Source organism: Balaenoptera borealis (assembly GCF_965194805.1).
Source record: "Balaenoptera borealis genome assembly, chromosome: 5".
Classification (NCBI taxonomy): domain Eukaryota; kingdom Metazoa; phylum Chordata; class Mammalia; order Artiodactyla; family Balaenopteridae; genus Balaenoptera; species Balaenoptera borealis.
In genome coordinates, this window is record NC_138862.1 from 98,157,809 (window position 1) to 98,179,390 (window position 21,582).

At 37.3% G+C, this 21,582-nt stretch overlaps 1 long non-coding RNA gene across 1 annotated transcript in view; it reads right to left on the reverse strand.

Annotated features, from left to right (window-relative positions):
* Nucleotides 1–21,582, reverse strand: part of LOC309629796 — a 127,142-nt gene that overhangs the window by 84,177 nt on the left and 21,383 nt on the right. The window contains exons 3-5 of the long non-coding RNA XR_014245218.1: nucleotides 19,914–21,569; nucleotides 9,138–9,417; nucleotides 8,170–8,298 (exon numbers count right to left, since the gene is read on the reverse strand). This is a non-coding gene — a long non-coding RNA (uncharacterized lncRNA). The remainder of the gene's footprint in view (nucleotides 1–8,169; nucleotides 8,299–9,137; nucleotides 9,418–19,913; nucleotides 21,570–21,582) is intronic.

Consider the following 21,582-nt stretch of genomic DNA (forward strand, 5'->3'; position numbering starts at 1 on the left):
GAAGAAATGGAAAAATTCTTAGAAAAGCACAACTTTCTGAGACTGAACCAGGAAGAAATAGAAAATATAACAGACCAATCACAAGCACTGAAATTGAAACTGTGATTAAAAAATCTTCCAACAAACAAAAGCCCAGGACCAGATGGCTTCACAGGTGAATTCTATCAAACATTTAGAGAAGAGCTAACACCTATCCTTCTCAAACTCTTCCAAAATATAGCAGAGGGAGGAACACTCCCAAACTCATTCTAAGAGGCCACCATCACCCTGATACCAAAACCAGAGAAAGATGTCACAAAAGAAGAAAACTACAGGCCAATATCACGGATGAACATAGAAGCAAAAATCCTCAACAAAATGCTAGCAAACAGAATCCAACAGCACATTAAAAGGATCATACACCATGATCAAGTGGGGTTTACTCCAGGAATGCAAGGATTCTTCAATATACGCAAATCAATCAATGTGATACACCATATTAACAAATTGAAGAATGAAAACCATATGATCATCTCAACAGATGCAGAAAAAGCTTTCAACAAAATTTAACACCCATTTATGATAAAAACCCTCCAGAAAGTGGGCATAGAGGGAACTTACCTCAACATAATAAAGGCCGTATATGACAAACCCACAGCCAACATCGTTCTCAATGGTGAAAAACTGAAACCATTTCCACTAAGATCAGGAACAAGACAAGGTTGCCCACTCTCACCCCTATTATTCAACATAGTTTTGGAAGTTTTAGCCACAGAAATCAGAGAAGAAAAAGAAATAAAAGGAACCCAAATCGGTAAAGAAGAAGTAAAACTGTCACTGTTTGCAGATGACATGATACTATATATAGAGAATCCTAAAGATGCTACCAGAATACTACTAGAGCTAATCAATTAATTTGGTAAAGTAGCAGGATACAAAATTAATGCACAGAAATCTCTTGCATTCCTATACACTAATGATGAAAAATCTGAAAGAGAAATTAAGGAAAAACTCCCATTTACCATTGCAACAAAAAGAATAAAATACCTAGGAATAAACTTACCTAAGGAGACAAAAGACCTGTATGCAGAAAACTATAAGACACTGATGAAAGAAATTAAAGATGATACAAACAGAGGGAGAGATATACCATGTTCTTGGATTGGAAGAATCCACATTGTGAAAATGACTGTACTGCCCAAAGCAATCTACAGATTCAGTGCAATCCCTATCAAACTACCAATGGAATTTTTCATAGAACCAGAACAAAAAATTACACAATTTGTATGGAAACACAAAAGACCTTGAATAGCCAAGGCAATCTTGAGAAAGAAAAACAGAGCTGGAGGAATAAGGCTCCCTGACTCCAGACTAAACTACAAAGCTACAGTAATCAAGACAGTATGGTACTGGCACAAAAACAGAAATATAGATCAATGGAACAGGATAGAAAGCCCAGAGATAAACCCACGCACATATGGTCACTTTATCTTTGATAAAGGAGGCAAGAATATACAATGGAGAAAAAGACAGCCTCTTCAGTAAGTGCTGCTGGGAAAACGGGACAGCCACATGTAAAAGAATAAAATTAGAACACTCCCTAACACCATACACAAAAATAAACTCAAAATGGATTAAAGACCTAAATGTAGGCCAGACACTATCAAACTCTTAGAGGAAAACATAGGCCAAACACTCTATGACATAAATCACAGCAAGAACCTTTTTGACCCACCTCCTAGAGAAAGGGAAATAAAAACAAAAATAAACAAATGGGACCTCATGAAACTTAAAAGATTTTGCACAGCAAAGGAAACCATAAACAAGATGAAAAGACAACCCTCAGAATGGGAGAAAATATTTGCAAATGAAGCAACTGACAAAGGATTAATCTTCAAAATATACAAGGAACTAATGCGGCTCAATATCAAAAAAAGAACAACCCAATCCAAAAATGGGCAGAATATCTAAATAGACATTTCTCCAAAGAAGACATATAGATGGCCAACAGGCACATGAAAAGATGCTCAGCATTGCTAATTAATAGAGAAATGCAAATCAAAACTACAATGAGGTATCACCTCACACCAGTCAGAATGGCATCATCAAAAAATCTACAAACCATAAATGCTGGAGAGGGTGTGGAGAAAAGGGAACCCTCTTGCACTGTTGGTGGGAATGTAAATTGATACAGCCACTATGGAGAACAGTATGGAGGTTCCTTAAAAAGTAAAAATAGAACTACCATATGATCCAGCAATCTCACCACTGGGCATGTACCCTTAGAAAACCATAATTCAAAAAGAGTCATGTACCACAATGTTCATTGCAGCTCTATTTACAATAGCCAGGACATGGAAGCAAACTAAGTGTCCATCGACAGATGAATGGATAAAGAAGATGTGGCACATATATACAATGGAATATTACTCAGCCATAAAAAGAAACGAAATTGAGTTATTCGTAGTGAGTTGGGTGGACCTAGAGTCTTTCGTACAGAGTGAAGTAAGTCAGAAAGAGAAAAACAAATACCACGTGCTAACACATATATATGGAATGTAAAAAAAAAAAAAAAAGGTTTTGAAGAACCTAGACGCAGGACAGGAATAAAGATGCAGACATAGAGAATGGACTTGAGGACACGGGTAGGGGGAAGTGTAAGCTGGGACGAAGTGAGAGAGTGGCATGGACATATATACACTACCAAATGTAAAATAAATAGCTAGTGGGAAGCAGCTGCATAGCACAGGGAAATCAGCTCGGTGCTTTGTGACCACCTAGAGGGGTGGGATAGGGAGGGTGGGAGGGAGGCTCCAGAGGGAGGGCATATGGGGATATATGTATACATATAGCTGATTCACCTTGTGATACAGCAGAAACTAACACACCACTGTAAAGCAATTATACTCCAATAAAGATGTTAAAAAAAACCAAAAAAGAAAGCATTGGAAATAGAGCAGACCATATGGAAGAGAATTAGTGAGCTCGAAGATAGAAATATAGAAATGATTCAGGTAAAAGAGGAGAGAGAACTATGATTTTAAAAAGTGAAGAAATTCTACAAGAACTATCCAACTCCATTACAAAAGGCAACAGAAGGATAATGGGAATCCCTGAAGGAGAAGAGAGGGAGAAGGGAGAGAGTTTATTTAAAGAAATAACAGTTAAAAACTTCCCAAACCTCATGAATTAACTAGATTTACAAGTCCATGAAGCTAAGAGATCATCTAATTTTCTAAATGCAAAAAATAACCTTCTCCAAGACATATTATATTAAAACTGTTAAAAGTTATTGATAAAGACTTTTCAGTTTGGGGGTGGGGGGAAGGCAGTAACCTACAAAGGAACCCCATTAGGCCATTAGCAGATTTCTCAGCAGAAACTCTACATGCCAGGAGAGAGTGGAATGACATATCCAAATATTGAAAGATGAAAACTATCAGACAAGAATACTCCCTCCAGCAGTTATCCTTCAGATATGAAGGAGAAATAAAGGCTTTCTCAGACAGACAAAGGCTGAGTTCATCCCCACTAGACCTGTCTTACAAGAAATGTTGAAAGGAGATTTTTTACGGGAAATGAAAAGGTAAAAGTACACAAAACTATTAGTAAGTTGATAAATAGACAGAATCAGGAAACTGCAATTCTATATCAGAATAGATTGTTAAACATATAATTACATCATAAAAGATAAAGGGAAAGAGGCAGTAAAAATACCTTAATTTGGTAACAAATGCACAATATAAAAAGGGATAATTTGAGAAAACAAAAACTTAAAGGGGGAAGAGTTAAAAGACAGAGCCCATTTGCCAAATAAAGACACGATACTATCTGCAGAAAAGGGACTATTTTATCTATGAGATATTTTATACAAACCTCATGGTAATCACAAAACATGAATTTAGAGCACAGACACAAAACATAAAAAGAGGAAACTGAGAAAAACATCATGAGAACCACTAAACTAAAAAGGCAGACAGAAACACAAGGAAAAAGAAACAATGGAGATATGGAGCAACCAGAAAACAAAAGATAAAATGACAGTACTAAGTCCTCATTTATCAGTAATCACCCTAAATGTAAACGGCTTGAATTCACCAATCAAAAGACATAGAATGGCCGTATGGATTAAAAACAAGACCCACCTATATGCTGCCTCTAGGAGACTCCTCTCAGCTCTAAAGACAAACATAGGGTCAAAGTAAAGAGATAGAAGATGATACTCCAAGCAAATGGCAGCCAAAAGAAAACAGGTATATCCATACTCAGACAAAATACATGTCAAGCCAAAACAGGTAACATGAGACAAAAATGGACATCACACAATGATAAAGGGGACAACCCATCAAGAAGCCATAACATTTATTAATACATATGTACCTAACATGAGAGCACCAAAATACATAAAGCAATTATTAATAGACCTAAAGGGAGAAATTGACAGCAACACAATAATAATAGAGGACTTTAACACCCCACTTACATCAATGAATAGATCATCCAGACAGAAAGTCAACAAGGAAACAGCAGCCTTAAATGAAACATTATACCAGATGAACTTAATAGATTTATATAGAACATTCCATCCAAATGGAGCAAAACACGCATACTTCTCAAGCACACATGGAACTTTCTCAAGAATAGACCATATGTTGGGACACAAAACAAGTCTCAAATTTAATAAGATTGATATCATATCAGGCACCATTTCTGATCACAACAATATGAAACTACAAATCAACTACAAGAAGAAAGCTGGACATTACACAAGTACATGGAGACTAAACAACATGCTATTGAACAACTACTGGGTCAATGAAGAAACCAAAAGAGATATTAAAAAAAATACCTGAAGACAAATAAAAATGAAAACATGATATACCAAAAATCTATGGGATACAGTAAGCAGTACTTAGAGGGAAGTTTATAACAACAGGCCAACCTCAAGAAATAAGAAAAATCTCAAATAAACAATCTAACCTTAAACTAGAGGAACTACAAAAAGAAGGACAAATGAAGCCCAGTGTCAGTAGAAGGAAGGAAAAAATAAAAATCACAATGGAAATAGATGAACTAGAGACTAAAAAGACAACAGAAAACATCAATGAAACTCACAGCTGGTTCTTTAAAAAAAATAAACAAAATTGTCATAGCTTAAGCTAGACTTACTAAGAAAAGAACAGACTCAGATAATAAAATCAAAAAAAAAAGAGGAGAAATTACAAAGGATACCACAGAAATACAAAAGATTATAAGAGAATACTATGAACAGCTATATGCCCACAAATTGGACAACCTAGAAGAATGGATGAATTCTTATAATCAACCAACCTCTGACGACTGATTCATGAAGAAATAGAAAATCTGAATAGATCAGTCATTAGGAGATTGAAACAGTAATCGAAACCTTACCAAAAAACAGAAGTTCAGAACCAGATGCATTCACAGGTGAATTCTACCAAACATTCAAAGAAGATTTAATACCTTATTCTTTTCAAACTCTTCCAAAAAAATTGAAGAGGAGAGAACACTTCCTAACTTATTTTATGATTTATAACAAAATCAAACAAAGAGAACATGAAAAAAGAAAATTCAGGCCAATATCTCTGATGAACATAGATGCAAAAACCTCAACAAAATATTAGCAAACTAAATACAACAATATATTAAAAGGATCATACACCATGATCAAGTGGGATTTATTCCAGGGTTCAATATCCACAAATCAGTTAATGTGATACACCACATTAACAAAACAAAGAATAAAAATCTTATGATCATCTCAATAGAGGCATTGATGCATTTATGATAAAAACTCTCAATAAAGTGGGTACAGAAGAAATATATCTCAACCTAATAAACGCCATATATGACAAACCCACAGCTAACATCACACTCAAATGAAAAACTGAAAGCTATTTCTCCAAGATCAGAAACAAGATAAGGATGCCCACTCTCACCACTTTTACTCAACATAGTATTGGAAGTCCTAGCCACAGAAATTAATCAAGAAAAAGAAATAAAATGCATCTAAATTGGAAAGGAAGAAGCAAAACTCACTATCTGCAGATGACATGATTTTACATATAGAAAAAAACCTAAAGACCCCACCAATAAACTATTAAAAATAATAAACTAATACAGTAAAGTTGCAGGGTACAAAGTCAATCTGCAAAAATCTGTTGCATTTCTATACAAGTACAATGAACTAGCTGAAAGATAAATAAAGAAAACAATCCCATTTACAATCACAGCAAAAATAATAAAATACCAAGAATAAATTTAGCCAAGGAGGTGAAAGACCTATACACCAAAAATTATAAGACACTGTTGAAAGGAACTGAAGAAGACACAAATAAATGGAAAGATTTTCTGTGCTCATGGATTGGAATAATTAACATTGTTAAAATGTCCATATTACCTGAAGCAATCTACAGATTCAATGCAATCCCTATTAAAATCCCAACAACATTTTTCACAGAAGTAGAACAAAAAATCCTAAAATTTGTATGGAATGATAAAAGACCCTGAATAGCCAAAGCAATCTTTAAAATAAAGAACAAAGCTGAAAGTATTACACTTCCTGCTTTCAAATTATACTATGAAGCTATAGTAATAAAACCAGCATGGTATTGGAAGAAAAACAGACACACAGATCAGTGGAACAGAACTGAAAGCCCAGAAATGAACCACACATATATGAATAATTAATTTATGACAAAGGAGCAAAGAACATACAATGGAGAAAGGACAGTCTCTTCCATAAATGGTGTTGGGAAAACTAGACAGCCACATGCACAAGAACAAAACTAGACCACAGTCTTACACAATACACAAAAATTAACTCAACATGGATTAAAGACTTCAACGTAAGACCTGAAACCACAAAACTCCTAGAGGAAAGCATAGGCAGTATACTCTGACATTAGTCTTAGCAATGTCTTTCTAGATATGTCTCCTCAGGCAAGGGAAACAAAAGCAAAAATAAACAAATGGGACTACATTAAAATAAAAAATTTCTGCAGAGAAAAGGAAGCCATCAACAAAACAAAAAGACAACTTACTGAATGGAAGATTTTTGCAAATCATATATCTGATAAGGTGTTGATATCCAAAATATATAAAGAACTCAAACAACCCAACTAAAAAATGCACAGAGGATCTGATTACACATTTTTCCAAAGAAGACATACAGATGGCCAACAGGCACATGGAAAGATGTTAATCATCACTAATTATTAGGGAAATGATCATCAAAACCACCATGAGATACTTCTTCACACACGTTAGAATGGTTATTATCAAAAAGTCAAGAAATAACAAGTGTTGGCAAGGATGTGGAGAGAAGGGTGCCCTCATACACTGCTGATGGGAATGTAAATTGGTTCAGCCACTATGGAAAACAGTATGGAGATTCGTCAAAAATTAATAATACAACTACCATATGACCCAGCTAGTTCACTTTTGGGTATTTATTCAAAGAATATGAAAACACTAACTTGAAAAGATATATGCACCCCTATGTTCATTGAAGCATTGTTTACAATAGCCAAGATATGGAAACAACCTAAGTGCCCATCAACAGCTGAATGGATATAGATAGATAGGTGTTATATATACATATACACACACACACAATGCTACTTAGCCATAATAAAGATAAAATCTTGCCTTTTGCAGCAACAGGGATGGATCTTGAGGATATTATGCTAAAGTCAGATAGAGAAAGACAAATGCGGTATGATTTCATACATATGAGGAATATAAAAATAAATAAGTAAATGAACAAACAAAATAAAACCAAATACATAGATACAGAGAGAATATAGTGGTTACTAGAGGGGAAGGGAATGGTGGGGGAGGGTAAAATGGGTAAAGGGGGTCAACTATATTGTGACAGATGGAAACTAAGCTTTTGGTGGTGAGCACACTATAGTGTATACAGAAGTCTAAATATCATATTGTACATACGAAACATATAACGTTTAAACCAATGTTACCTCAATTTAAAAAACTGTAAAAGAAAATCTTTTGATATTCTATTTATTTGGGGGAGAAAATTATGACGTCTTATACTGTGGGTAGGGCTGCACACTAGTTATAGAGATTGGGTGGGTCTGCTCTCAGGCAGCTCTAATGCTAACTTCTCTGAGAGTGGGCTGGCTCTGGCCCCGACATGTGGTGACTTACAGAAGAAGCACTCCATGCCCACGGGGGGGTCACACGAATACGGCATTTACCGTCAGACTTAGTTCAGGATCCAAGAGGTAACAAGTTGTGATTCATGACAAGAGTGGGTCTGAAGTCCAGGGCCGGAAGCTGGGTCAGGAACCAGATGAAATGGTCAGAAAATCCAGAGAGTATAGAGGGAAACCAAGCACAAAAGAACTATAATAGCCTTGTGTGGACACTAGAGTCATCTGTAGAACATAAACAAAGAAACAAATGTCCAGATCTCCTCCCAGACTAACTAAATCAGTAACTCTGGAGGTGGAGCCATGAATAGGCATTCTGAAAGCTCTCCAGGTAATCTTGGCTATGTGAAGCCAAGTTTGAGATTCACTCCTCTAAACATCTCCTTTCTCTGAATAACTTGTGGCCCTGAATGATGATGTTCATTGGCCTAGTTGCAAATGAAAAGGCTCAAATTCTAGCGCCTTTGGTTAATACCTATTAATCTTTCAAGACTCAGCTCCAATTCTATGTCTGTAATAATGTCTTTCCTGATCCCCATCCCAACCTCTTTGTTCCTCTGTGCTCTATTATACGCAGTATATATATATGGTTGTATCATAGCACCTATAAATCTCATGCACTTTATTTGTCTCTTCCATTTGGCTCCCAGGGGATATGATTTATGTGTCTTTGTATCCCCAGCCCACTTGGCGTATAGTCTGGCACGTGACAGACCCTCAATAAATGTTTATTGAATTCTTAAGAATTTATTTATTCTTAAATACATATTTAACCGCCATGTAACTCATTTTCAACAATTATAAAAGGAAGAGATTCAACTGCATTGTCTTTAATCTTAATCCCTTTGAGATCTAAAAATCCTGATTGTTTTCCTCCCTATATCACACAAAAAGTATATATATGATCCCAGAAATAATGCTTTAGGCTTGTGTTTCCCAAACTTTAATATGTATGACACTTACCTGGGGATCTTCTTAAAATGCAAATTAAAATTTGGTAGGTCTGGGGTGAGGATGAGATGCTGTATTTTTCATAAGCTCCCAGGTGATGTCGGTGCATCTGGTGAGTAGCACAATTTTAGGAGATGGAGACTAATTGTAGCCCTTACTGGTGTGTTCACATCATACATTAGAAGGCGGATAAGGTTCTCCTCAGCACCAGACTCCCTGGGTTCAGATCCTGGCCCTGACACTTCTGGAGACAAGGAGTCATCTTAGCATATTTGCACCTCAACTTCCTCATCTGTAACACAGGGACAATGAGAGAGTTTTTGTGAAAATAAATGAGATGATTCATGCAATCCTTACAATGGTGCTTCACGCATAGTAAACACAACACATGTGAACTCTACACTTTCACTCCTTTTCAGTCTGCTTGTTTCAGTAGTGATCAGTTCTATAGGCTCAGGAGCCCTGATATTTTTTAATCTTGAAAACAGTAGAGAGAAAATACTTTCCCTTCCTTACATTGAGTAAGTAAATACATCCACATACCCAGAAAGGATCAGAAGACAGAAGAAAATTTAACTTGTCATTCTCCAGTAACATCATTCTCTGCCTTTTTACTCCATCGCTGCCCGGTTGCAGCATTGAAAACATTGTGACATTTTACCATTTCAGAAAAGATAAAATGCAGGGATTAAGATCCATGATAAAAAGAAATTTTGGCCAGAATATATGAACTGACAGTCAGTACAGCATAAATATCAGCACGCACACACACACACACACACACACACACACACACACACACACACAAAGACACTTTTAATAGCAAGAGGCAAGGCTCATTTCCTGACACTAAGATATAATTTAATAGCAAGCATAGGGTTCAGTTTCAGAGACAGAGGAAAGGAGAATCAGAGAGAAAAAAGTAAAGAACAACAAAAACAGAAAATCTGGCATTATTAGTAGCCCTCTGTCACCTTAAAAGGGAGAAAGAGAAAAGGAAGAAAGAGGTTCAGAACAATCATTATTGAGTCCTTACTATGTGCCAAGTGCTTCAGTATATGAGTTTTAAAAAACCAGTAACACTCTCCGTGGAAGATGTTAGGAACCTCATTTTAGAGATGAGGGACTTGGCGTAGGAGGGTTACACCTGCCAGACCTAGATTTGGCAGAGCTGAGATTTGAAACTGCTGCTAGTGGATACTCTATGACTCTAGTTAGTCCCTTCTCCTGAAACAAACTTTGAAAGAATCTCCAGATCTGAGCTTTCTCAAGTTTAAATCAAGTTTAAGGTCACATAATAAATCACAAGCTAGGACAAAATGAAGTAGGAATGAATACATAAAACAGCTGAAATTATGCCAAAGGTACATTCCACCTTTTAATAGCTTTCACCAAAAGAGTAAGTTCTGAGACCCAAACAAGTTAGTCAGCCTTGTTACCAGTCGGGTCAGCTTGGTTTACATTTCCCCTGGATTCCAACCAGGTGCAGAATGGTATGCACTGTCCCTTCTTTTGCTTTAAGGTATATTTGGAGAAGAATGTCTGCCCTGCTGAGTGGTCCAAAGTACAAGACTCACCAGTAACTTGTATTCTGCCCCTGGCTTCTTCTTGTATTGAAACTGAGGCTGTTTGGTTGCCGGCACTGCTTTGATTAGTGTAAATTCCATGGGGCCTCTGAGCCCTTGTTAAGTGAAGGAGGTTAACCCAGTGGGGAAAATGAATTCAGGGGCTTGAAAGATGGCTGATTTACACCCAGAGTTTAGTTAACCTAAAGTTCAGCCTATTTACTTATTTCTAAGCAAAACAGAATAGAGAGCCTGCCCTATTGGTTTGATCTCTATCTCACTATGAGTCAAGATCCTTTTTATATCCTGATTTATATACATTCACTGATTATATTACCTGCTTTTAATGCTGAACCTAACATGTTCCTTTTGGTTTTCACTACATTGAAAAAAAAACTTAGCCCTAGTTAAGATTTTCAGAGAGTCTATTTTTCATACTTAGAAAAGTCCAATTATTTCTTATTCAATTATAAGCTCCTGGATTAGAAGAAAGTCACTAATAGTGATACTGTTAAGGGGATCTAATAACTTGAACAATATTTCATTATTTGGGGTTCTCCTAAATAGAAAACTATTCAAATCTTTTCACTTTAACTTTGTTTCCCACAGAATATATGAATAAAAGGAAAATAAGTTAGTCATATTCTATAATAATTAGTATGTCAGGAATTTCAACATGCTGTAAAGAAGTACTTGAAATGGAAAATGACTGCAAATTCCAGGGTTTCTTTTTTTAACATATGCTAGGAATAAGGTATTCTAATGTATAGAGGATTATTGTCTATATTATATAGAGAGTAAATATTGTCAAAGAATTACAATTTTCTAGATACTGAAGTGCCTTGGAAAATATAAATAATTTAATCTTTCTTTGATAAGTCAGAGGGTATTTAAAACTCTTACACATTTTGGTGGTCACAATAATAAATACCAATTATCACATTCTACCCTATTACTGCCAAAACACAAATGTCATTATTAAGAGAAATGCCAGGTTAATAGAGTGGCCAATAAACCATATTTTACTGTAACACACAATATTTTGGAAGATGTGTCCACTCTTTGTATTTTCATTTAAACTGTACTGTTAAGCAATAACTATTTTAGTGGTCATGAACCTCCACACTTTAGAACTAATCAAATGCAATTGCATATGATTTCTTGCCCCCTGCATGTTGTCATTACAAAAGGGGGATTTGGGGACTTCCCTGGCAGTCCAGTGGTTAAGATTCCACGCTTCCACTTCAGGGGGCATGGTTCGATCCCTGGTCAGGGAACTAAGATCCCACATGCCGTGTAGTGCAGCCAAAACAAAAACGGCGGGGTAGGGGGAGGATTTGGCATGACAAATATATTCCTTATTCCTTACTAAGACCCATGTGACATGAAGAGCCAAACCAGTTAAGAGCCACGTTTCAAATACACAAATGCAAATCTAAGAGATTCAACGATTTCTCATAAACCAATTCTCAACCTAAGAAGAGGAAACAACTTCCCATTCAACTTATAATTTGTAAGGAATCAACCAATTTTTCTATAGAAACTGGAAACAAACAGGTATACTTTTTTTAAATTTTTTTTTATTTTTGGCTGTGCTGGGTCCTCGCCTCTGTGCGAGGGCCCCCTCCAGCCGCGGCAAGCGGGGGCCACTCCTCATCGCGGTGCGCGGGCCTCTCACCGTCGCGGCCTCTCTTGTTGCGGAGCACAGGCTCCAGACGTGCAGGCTCAGTAGTTGTGGCTCACGGGCCCAGCTGCTCCGCGGCATGCGGGATCCTCCCAGACCAGGGCTCGAACCCGCGCCCCCCGCATTGGCAGGCAGACTCTCAACCACTGCGCCACCAGGGAAGCCCAAACAGGTATACTTTTAAAATTATTTCAAGTCATTATGACTCCTGAGAGAAATGTGCTTTTGCAATATTACAAAAGGAACCTCAACTTTCTCATTTGGAGGATTTGGAGGATTTATCTGGTAACTAATATTGATATATTGACTATAAAGGGCAGCTCTTTTGTAAATGGACTGCATTAATGCAACCGGTAGCATTCATTGAATGCATTAAACATCCACCAAACTTTAAAACAGAAATACTAACTGGGACATGCTCATCCATTATTTTCACAATAAAAACAGGCATAGTCTTGACATTTCAGTCATAGAGAGATTTCTAAAATGTTAAATGCCTTTGTAATAAAAAATAATTGGGTGGGGAGCTGTTTTGAGGGTGGAGAATAATAAAAACATTCTGCACATCAAATGGACCAAAGGGAAAATCTCTTGAAAACCACAGCCTCTAAATTATGGAACAATGATAACAAAAATCAGAATTGCTACATAATCATGGAAGAACTTCATGAAACCAGCTATCTGGAAAGTAGTTCTATAACTGTGCTCTCAGCAAGGTCTTCACAATTTATACAAATGTGTACTGGTTACGGTTCCATCATCCCCATTGTCATCTACACTACTTATTTCTATCTTAGCTTCCTGAAGCCAATCTTCAAAATATATATATTTAAAAGTATGTTTATAATTTCAAACATCATCTTCTAAGAATATAACAATGTTTATATAACCAACTTAAAAAGATGTATTAGTTAACCAAAAGTTAAAAATAAAGCATATTAATATTACAAAGTTTTCCCTATTCTTAGTTTTATTTTTGAATAAGCAATTCATTCACATAGTATAAGATTTAGAAGTTAATAATATTTTACAAACTTCTATATATTGTTGAGAGACATGACTATGCCCCAAGCAACTCCTAAAAATAGTAAACTTCCACTAATATCATGTCTTGCTTTTCTTCCACATCCTGTTATAATATTTCAGCCCTCTCGTTTTAACTCTGCATCTGTATCTTCAGTATTTTGAGGCACTGCTTTAGCCAATATGCAGAATTTCATTATGACATGCTTTATAAACTGTGTAGCGTTTAAATTTATATTTACAGACTTTATGCCATCTCTAGGAACTAAAATGACTATCAAAATAAATTGCTTCTCCATCTCATTTGTGGCTAGAGGACAACAGAATGGATAGTACAGCTCTACCACATTTGTTGATTTGTTTGGTATTTGGCGTATGATGGCTTGAAAAGTTAATTACTTTTCATGAGTAGATGACTAGACTCTAGACTGTCAGCTCCTATGTTATGGGAATACTTGCATAGGAGAACAAGTATTCAGTACTGGGGCACAAACAATTTGATAGAAAAAAGCATCATGTACAGAGGTTATCATAATACATTGTTATTAGGGTTAAAATAGAAATGCGAGCCCAATGCTGGGTCAGCTCCACAGTGCTCTATTCCCCTCATATATCTCAGACCTGCTTCTAATTACATTGCACCCAAGGAAGAAGGTAAGATACTACCCAAATAATTGAGAAATTATTAATAATTATAAATATGCTAAGTAAAGTAGAAGTGTATTTGGGAGTTCATAACTGAGAAAAACTCACCTAGTATGACAGTGAAATTTAAAACAAGACCTGAAGGGAATGTAGGACAAAAGGAAATAGGGGAGAGAGGAATGTTCTAGGCAAAAAGAAGAGCCTGTGCAAAGGCCCTCAGGCAGGAAGAAATGAAGAAAGGGCCCTGAGAAGCTACCTAGGAGCCTAAGGCTTGCCATATCCTCAGCACAATACACACGGCTTCATTTAGAACCTAAAGAAGTGAAACGCAGTGAAAACGTACCGTGTGCCTATCAGGGAATCTGGCCACAGAGTCCGGGTCTGAGGTTTGACTAAACCTCTGGGTCTGGTCTTAATGAGTTTTGGTGGCGGTGGGGGGTTATACTCTCTTCAATCCCATAATCTTTGGGAGATGTGACAGAGCTAAAATCTTCTGCATTCTCTCCCTAAAAATAGGATTTTATGAGCAGACATCTGAGGGAGAGTGAGGTCAGTCCCACTTGCTTCATGTTTGAGAAGTCAGAGGTGCTAGAACATCATGTTTAATGATGCAATCATTGATGAGCAATTCCTTGATTAACTGTCTTGATATTAAGATTAAAACAAACTGAAGGAGAGCTACCTTCTAAATAGGAACAGGAAGCCTAAGAATAGAATGAAAGACAAATAAAGCAGCTATATCAAAGTCCTAAGTTGTCCAAATTTCCAATTAATTAAATGTGACAGAAAAAGTCATGGCAATGCTGTTACAGTTATTTATTTTTAATTTGTGTCTCCTACACTCCCAAAATCAATGGAAAAATCTCTAACGGCTGCACTGGTGTGATTACAGCAGAAAGCAGTTTCTAGTTTTGAGTTCCTGCTTCCTATTATTCAGACATGCTTTGGAATTTTTCTCCACAATTTCAATCTTGGTCGCTGCCCTGTTACTTAGCCAACATTGCATGATTTTAATTGAGTATGGCTGTATCTAAGAGGGAAAGGGCACCAACTTTGAAAAGCAAACATCATACCAGCGTGGCTCAAGATTGCTAGCTGTTCTGCTGGCTGATATAAAATTTCTACAGATGTCAGAAACTGAATTATTATGGAATCAAAGTCCCCATTAAAATGCTCTATTTATCATGCTGAATCAATAGGATGCAATAAGTTAATACTGGTTTCCCAATGCAATGAATCATGAAATATTTTGAGGTTATATATTTAATTTCTTGTTCAGTTGAATTGTGAGTTTATCCAATGACTGCATAAGCACTCAATTAGCCTACTATTCTGCGTCCAGAATTCCTGGGACACTCTCCAACACATTTTTCTCTCCCATCAAAATAGTTTATAACTAGCAGGTTATATAACCTAACAGCTTAAGTGATTATTGAAACAAATTTCTTCTTTATGGAATTTAAAATATAAAAATATTTAAATTAAAAAAAAAACTTTTCTTTTCTATGAATAGGTCAGCGCCATTCACAACTCCAGTACTGTTAACAATAACAACAGTGACAAACAAACCTATATTGCGTGGGATTCAAGACCTTGCTACTGAAAAGCCCTTCTCTCATTCTTCTTTGCCAATGGGATCCCATTTTGGGGGGCTTGCCAATGAGCCTAAAAGGACACCTACTTAAACTCCCTTGCACCTGGGGGAGACTGTGTGACCGGATACTGGACAATAAAATATAGGCTGGACAATAAAATATAGGCTGAAATTCTTGGTGCGGTTTCTAGGAAAGCTACTGTTTTCTTAAATGTTAAAAGAACAAAAAGGGAAAGAGAGGGGTGGGGGAGGAAGGAGGGAGAGGGAGGAAGAGTGAGAAAGAAGGAAGGAAGGAAGGAAGGGAGGAAGGGAGGAAGGGAGGAAGGAGGGAGGGAGGGAGAGAAGGAAGGAAGGAAGGAGAGAGAGAAGGAAAACAGACTTTTCCTTCCTGCCTGGCGCCCACAAGTGGAGGCTGGCTATGAAGCAGCCATTCTGCAACATTGAGAGGAAACCTCCTATTACAGAAGACTGAAACAAGATGATCCGTGTCTTTGATGATTCCTTTTGAGAAGCTGTACATCAGTTCTGGACTGCCTCCTCCCAAATTTCTTATGATCTGAGAAAAAAAGTAATCCCTTTATGGTCAGGGAAGAGTGGCCAGGATTTGTGACATAGCTAAAAGAAATCCTCACTGATAAAATACCACTCTATGTGTCCAGTGTGGTTGGGTTACACAAGTCCAGTAAGCATCATTTATTTGTATCCTACACCAGGGGTCCCCAACCCCCAGGCCATAGACCGGTGCCGGTCCGTGGCCTGTTAGGAACCAGGCCACACAGCAGGAGGTGAGTGGCGGGTGAGTGAGTGAAGCTTCATCTGTATTTACAGCTGCTCCCCATTGCTCTCATTACCGCCTGAGCTCAGCCTGCTGTCAGATCAGTGGCGGCATCACATTCTCACAGGAGCACGAACCCTACTGTGAACTGAGCATGCGAGGGATCTAGGTTGCATACTCCTTAGGAGAATCTAATGCCTGATGATCTGAGGTGGAGCTGAGGCAGTGATGGGGAGCGGCTGCAAATACAGATCATCATTAGCGGAGAGGTGTGACTGCACAGAGACCATAATAAATCAATGGCTTGCAGACTCGTATCAAAGCCCTATCAGGAGTGGCAAGTGAAAACAAGCTCAGGGCTCCCACTGATTCTGCATTATGGTGAGTTGTATAATTATTTCATTATATATGACAGTGTAATAATAATAGAAATAAAGTGCATAATAAATGTAATGTGCTTGAATCATCCGGAAACCATCCCCCGCACCCCCAGATCCGTCGAAAAATTGTCTTCCACGAAACCGGTCCCTGGTGCCAAAAAGGTTGGGGACTGCTGTCCTGTACAACCATGTGGCCCTATAGCTGTCAGATGCTAAGCATGTTCTGAGGATTCAAAAATTAGTGAAATATGGATTCTGCCTTTCAGACGCTTACAACCTACTGAGACAAATTTGTAAACAGACAGTTACAAAATAATGTTACCTGTGAAGTCAGGGTCTCATAAAGGGTGTTCCCTGGGACAGCACTCAATTTAAAAAATGGTCTGTCATTACATCAGTTTGGGAAATGTACTACATCTTCCCAATGCACTCTGGCACATTAAAGGCTCCGAGGAGTACTGTAAATAGCCTGTAAGGACATTTAACTTTCTTTGACCTACTGTTTCTTAAAGCTATTTAATAATAAGACCCTTTTCCCCCCCTAGCAGTACCTCCTATTATCCCACAGACTAGTTTAAAAAACACACTTGAGGAAATGTTGTACTAAGTGACAATAAAGTTATAACCTTAGTCCTATGGCAAGTGTTACTTGTGGAAATAATTCAACCATATTTAAATTATTCACATATTAGTCCCTTTTTAAAAAATCATCTGTTGGTAGTTTGAATTGTGTTCTCCCGAAAGACATGCTGACGTCCTAACCCCTGGTACCTGTGTATGTGATCTAACTTGGAAATAGGGTCTTTGGAGATGTAATTAAGATACAAGTTAAGATGAGGTCACACTGGATTAGAGTGAGCTCTAAATCCAGCCACTGGTGACCTTATAAGAAGAACAAAGGATACCAGATGCATAGAATAGAAAGCCGTGTAAAGACAAAGGAAGAAATTGGAGAGATACAGCTGCAAACCAAGGAATGCCAAGGATTGCTGTCAACCACCAGAAGCAAGGAGAGAGCCCTAGAACAGATCCTCCCTCTGAGCTCCCAAGAAAGACCCAAGCCTGCTGACACCTTGATTTGTACTTGTAGCCTCCAGAACCGTGAGAAAATAAATTTCTATTGTTTTAAGCCACCTAGTTTGTGGTACTTTGTTTCCTCAGCCCTAGGAAACTAACACACAATCATACTTCCTATTTGGCGTCTATCAATTCTATTTGTTTGATAAATTTGTTTTCGTATTTTCTCCGCAGTCTAGCGGCTGGATTGCTTGAAGTCCAAAAGAGTTTGAGCCCTGACTCAACCTATTTTGAACTCTGAATTTAGGCAAGTTACTCAGATGTTCCGATTCTCGGTTTTCTCAACGATGAAATAGGGATAGAAACTTTCATTCATTCAAGTCATCCATTCCTTTGGCAAGTACTGATTCAACAGATACTGTCTGCTAAGCACTGTGCAAGGCACACAGATAGATATTAAATAGGCAATTACTAAATTCTGCAAAGGTAAATCAGGTGCTAAGGGAGGGCATAATTTGACCACATAAGCTAACCTTGAGGTGGTTATGAGGATTCAATGAGAAGTATGTGAATGTGCTTTATAATCTGTACTTTAAATATAAACAAAGGTATTATTATAAGTATATAATAATATAAGTAGGATCAGATGGATTAAAGAGAATGCGTATCTATCTCTGTTCCCTCTGGTCAAACTGGTAAATATTAAGTAAAAAAAAAAAAATGTGTTGGTGGGATTTCAGAGGACTGGCCGGAGAAACTGTTGGAGATCATAAGAGGGAATCAAAGCACATGAGAGATTTGTGAATTTATTCATCACTCATTCAACAAAACAGACCCGGTCATGCTCCTCATGGAGTTTAGCCAAAGCCCACCAATCATGTATTGCAATTAAGTGAGATGGTTGATAATTGATCCTTTTTCCTTCCAAAAGGAGATAAAATGGATGTTCATGTTGACTCATTAAGTGGTATACATATAGGAAATAATATCAGTATATCAATAACAGGAAGGTAAAGTAGCTATTGGTGTTACATTGGGAAAACGTGTAATAGAACAGAACAGAATAAATTGTCTTATATCAAACATCTCTGAAGTCAGGCAGCTAAATATTTGAAAGTTCAAGCCACTGGTACCTGCATGATGATGGTGCAAAAATCTCCTCAGTAAACATGTCAGGGGTCGTCGTCTGATTTCTTTTGAAATCAGCCAGCCACTGGAAAAACTCCCCCCTTGGCATTCAGAACACGTGACTCTCCCACTCTCATAAAGTAAGTAGCCAAGAGTTTTCCATGCAAGCACAAGTACTGTCCTATTAAAACTTTATGAAGTGACATACAGTCGTCTTTCAGAAACCAGTCATGTAGCTACTCTATATTAAAATTCCCAACACAAAGGTTCATCCTCTAAATGAAGATGATACTGGAATACAGAAAGAGTCACAGAGCCGGGGCTCTGGATACAAACACTGAGCACCTCAATCTACTGGCCCAACTCTCGGACTTTCCAGCTCAAGGGTCAATAACTTATCTTTCACTTTTTCCCCCCAAAGTTAAAAAAAGAACACAAGAACAAATACTAAAACAATGATAATATGTGTTGGTGTAAATAAATATGCAAAAGTTTATATTCCTACCTATTTCAAAAAAGGCTTTGGAGCTGGGGTTTTTTTTTTAATACTTTTGATAATAAAATACTTAATTCTGCTATTAGAGGACTTATATTAAGTCCTATAATATATTATAGGTTTTATTAAGAATATTAAGTTTTTAATATCACATATAAAAGTTTTAATATTACAACTAACATTTTTTCGTGTTAATTCATGGTATAAATTTCATTTTAAAAAACTCATATTGGATTTCTTTTGTCTATTCAAGATTCAAAGAAGAGTAACTGTAGCTCCAAGCCTTGTCAGCAATAATTCAAAATAAACTACCTAATCAGCAAGAAGAGATTTGTTTCATGGACTCTGAGGGAATTCTAGTTAACAAGGCTCATACGCCTAATGGGCATCAAAAAATTGTAAGGAAAATATAGCAGCATGAATAGCATTTTTGTTATAATTATATCTACCTTAAAATATCTCAATTATATTTATTAATTACCTTAAGATCATCCATACTTCTGAAGCTTTTCTGCTATCATATATTCTGGCCTCTAGATCCTTTTCTTTAACACTTCCATGGCACTTCTCATAGGGTTGACTGGTCCAGCTGAAACTGAAGTGGGCAAATGTGGTTTGAATATGGGAAAGATATGATTGAACAACAAGAGACAATCTGAGAGCCTGAACATTCTACTCAGAGATGGCAAGTGTGTATAAGAGAATATGGACATTTAGAGAAATCACAAGGAATCACAACAGGACCTAGAAGGATCTAGAGACATATGTATATACATATACACACACATATATACATTCAGCTAAGAGGCAAAATATGATATCTAATTACTGTTTCAAACCTCTAACTTCAGTTATAAAATGTTAGTGTTGAAAAGGTATAAGAGGTGATCTATATACCTCATTTTTCTCATTTTACAGTGGTCTTAGTCATTTCAGGCTGCTATAACAAACTACCATAAACTGGTCACTTAAACAACAAACATTTCTCATAGTCCTGGAGATCCAAGATCAAGGGACCTACAGATTCAGGTCTGGTGAGAGCCCACATCTCGTTTGCAAAAGGCTGCCTTCTCACTATGTCCTCACAGGGCAGAGAGAGAAGGCTCTGTTGTCTCTTCCTCTTCTTATAAGGGCACCAATACTATTGGATTAGGACCTCACCCTGATGACCTTAATGAGCCTCCTCACAGTCCCTATCTCCAAATACAGTCACGAGGGGGGTTATGGCCGCAACTTATGAATTTGAGGGGATACACACATTCAGTCCATAACAACAGGTGTGTAACCAAGAACAGGAAAGGTGAAACTGCTTATTCACAGTCACAGAGTACGCAGTTGGTTGGAGGTGGGCAAGCCAAAACCTGAATAGCCCATGGTTAGGACAGGAGCCTAGACGTCACTGAGCTTGGAGAAGAGGGACTGACCTGGAAAGATTATGCTCCTGGAGAAAATCCTCCCCTTCTCTTTCCTTTTCTCCCTTCCATGGTCTAGGTGCTCCTCTAAAACTACATCACCAGCCACTTAGTTTCACTCCACATTGTACTTACTGACAGTCCAAGGGTTCATGTTTGTGTTTTTTTTACTGGAAACTAGCACGTCAACTAACAGTAAATCTCAGCAATTCTTTACTCATCTGTGTATGTCCAACAATTATGAAGACATGCTCTTTTATTTATTTGATTGCGTGATGAGAATCTAGAGGTTTTTCATTTCCTTTTTTTTCCTCTTGTGCATTAAAATTGTGCACTCTTCAAGGGGAAACGTAACTGAGAATGTATGTGAACAAACTAAAGTTTGATTTAAACACTACCATTAGTTTTCTTCTATCCACTACCCATAGCTGTTTTTTTTTTTTTTTAAGTAAGTAATTTTTGAACTCAGTATCATCAATATAATAAAATAAACGCACAGGGCTGGCGTGTTTTGTGGCCCTTCAGCCGGAAAGGTGTCTTGTCTTCTTACTTTTTCTCCTGAGGCTCAGTCTTTGAAGAGAACAAAGTAGTTCTGGAGTCTCTCTTCCTTCCCCAAAGTCATTATCTGAAGAGCAAAGAAAATAAAGCAGAATGTTGCTTCACCAAGGCACTCCTCAATCTTTCATGCTTGTTTCGTCTTGTGATAGTGGTGGCATTGTTCCAGGCTATGGGGAAAAT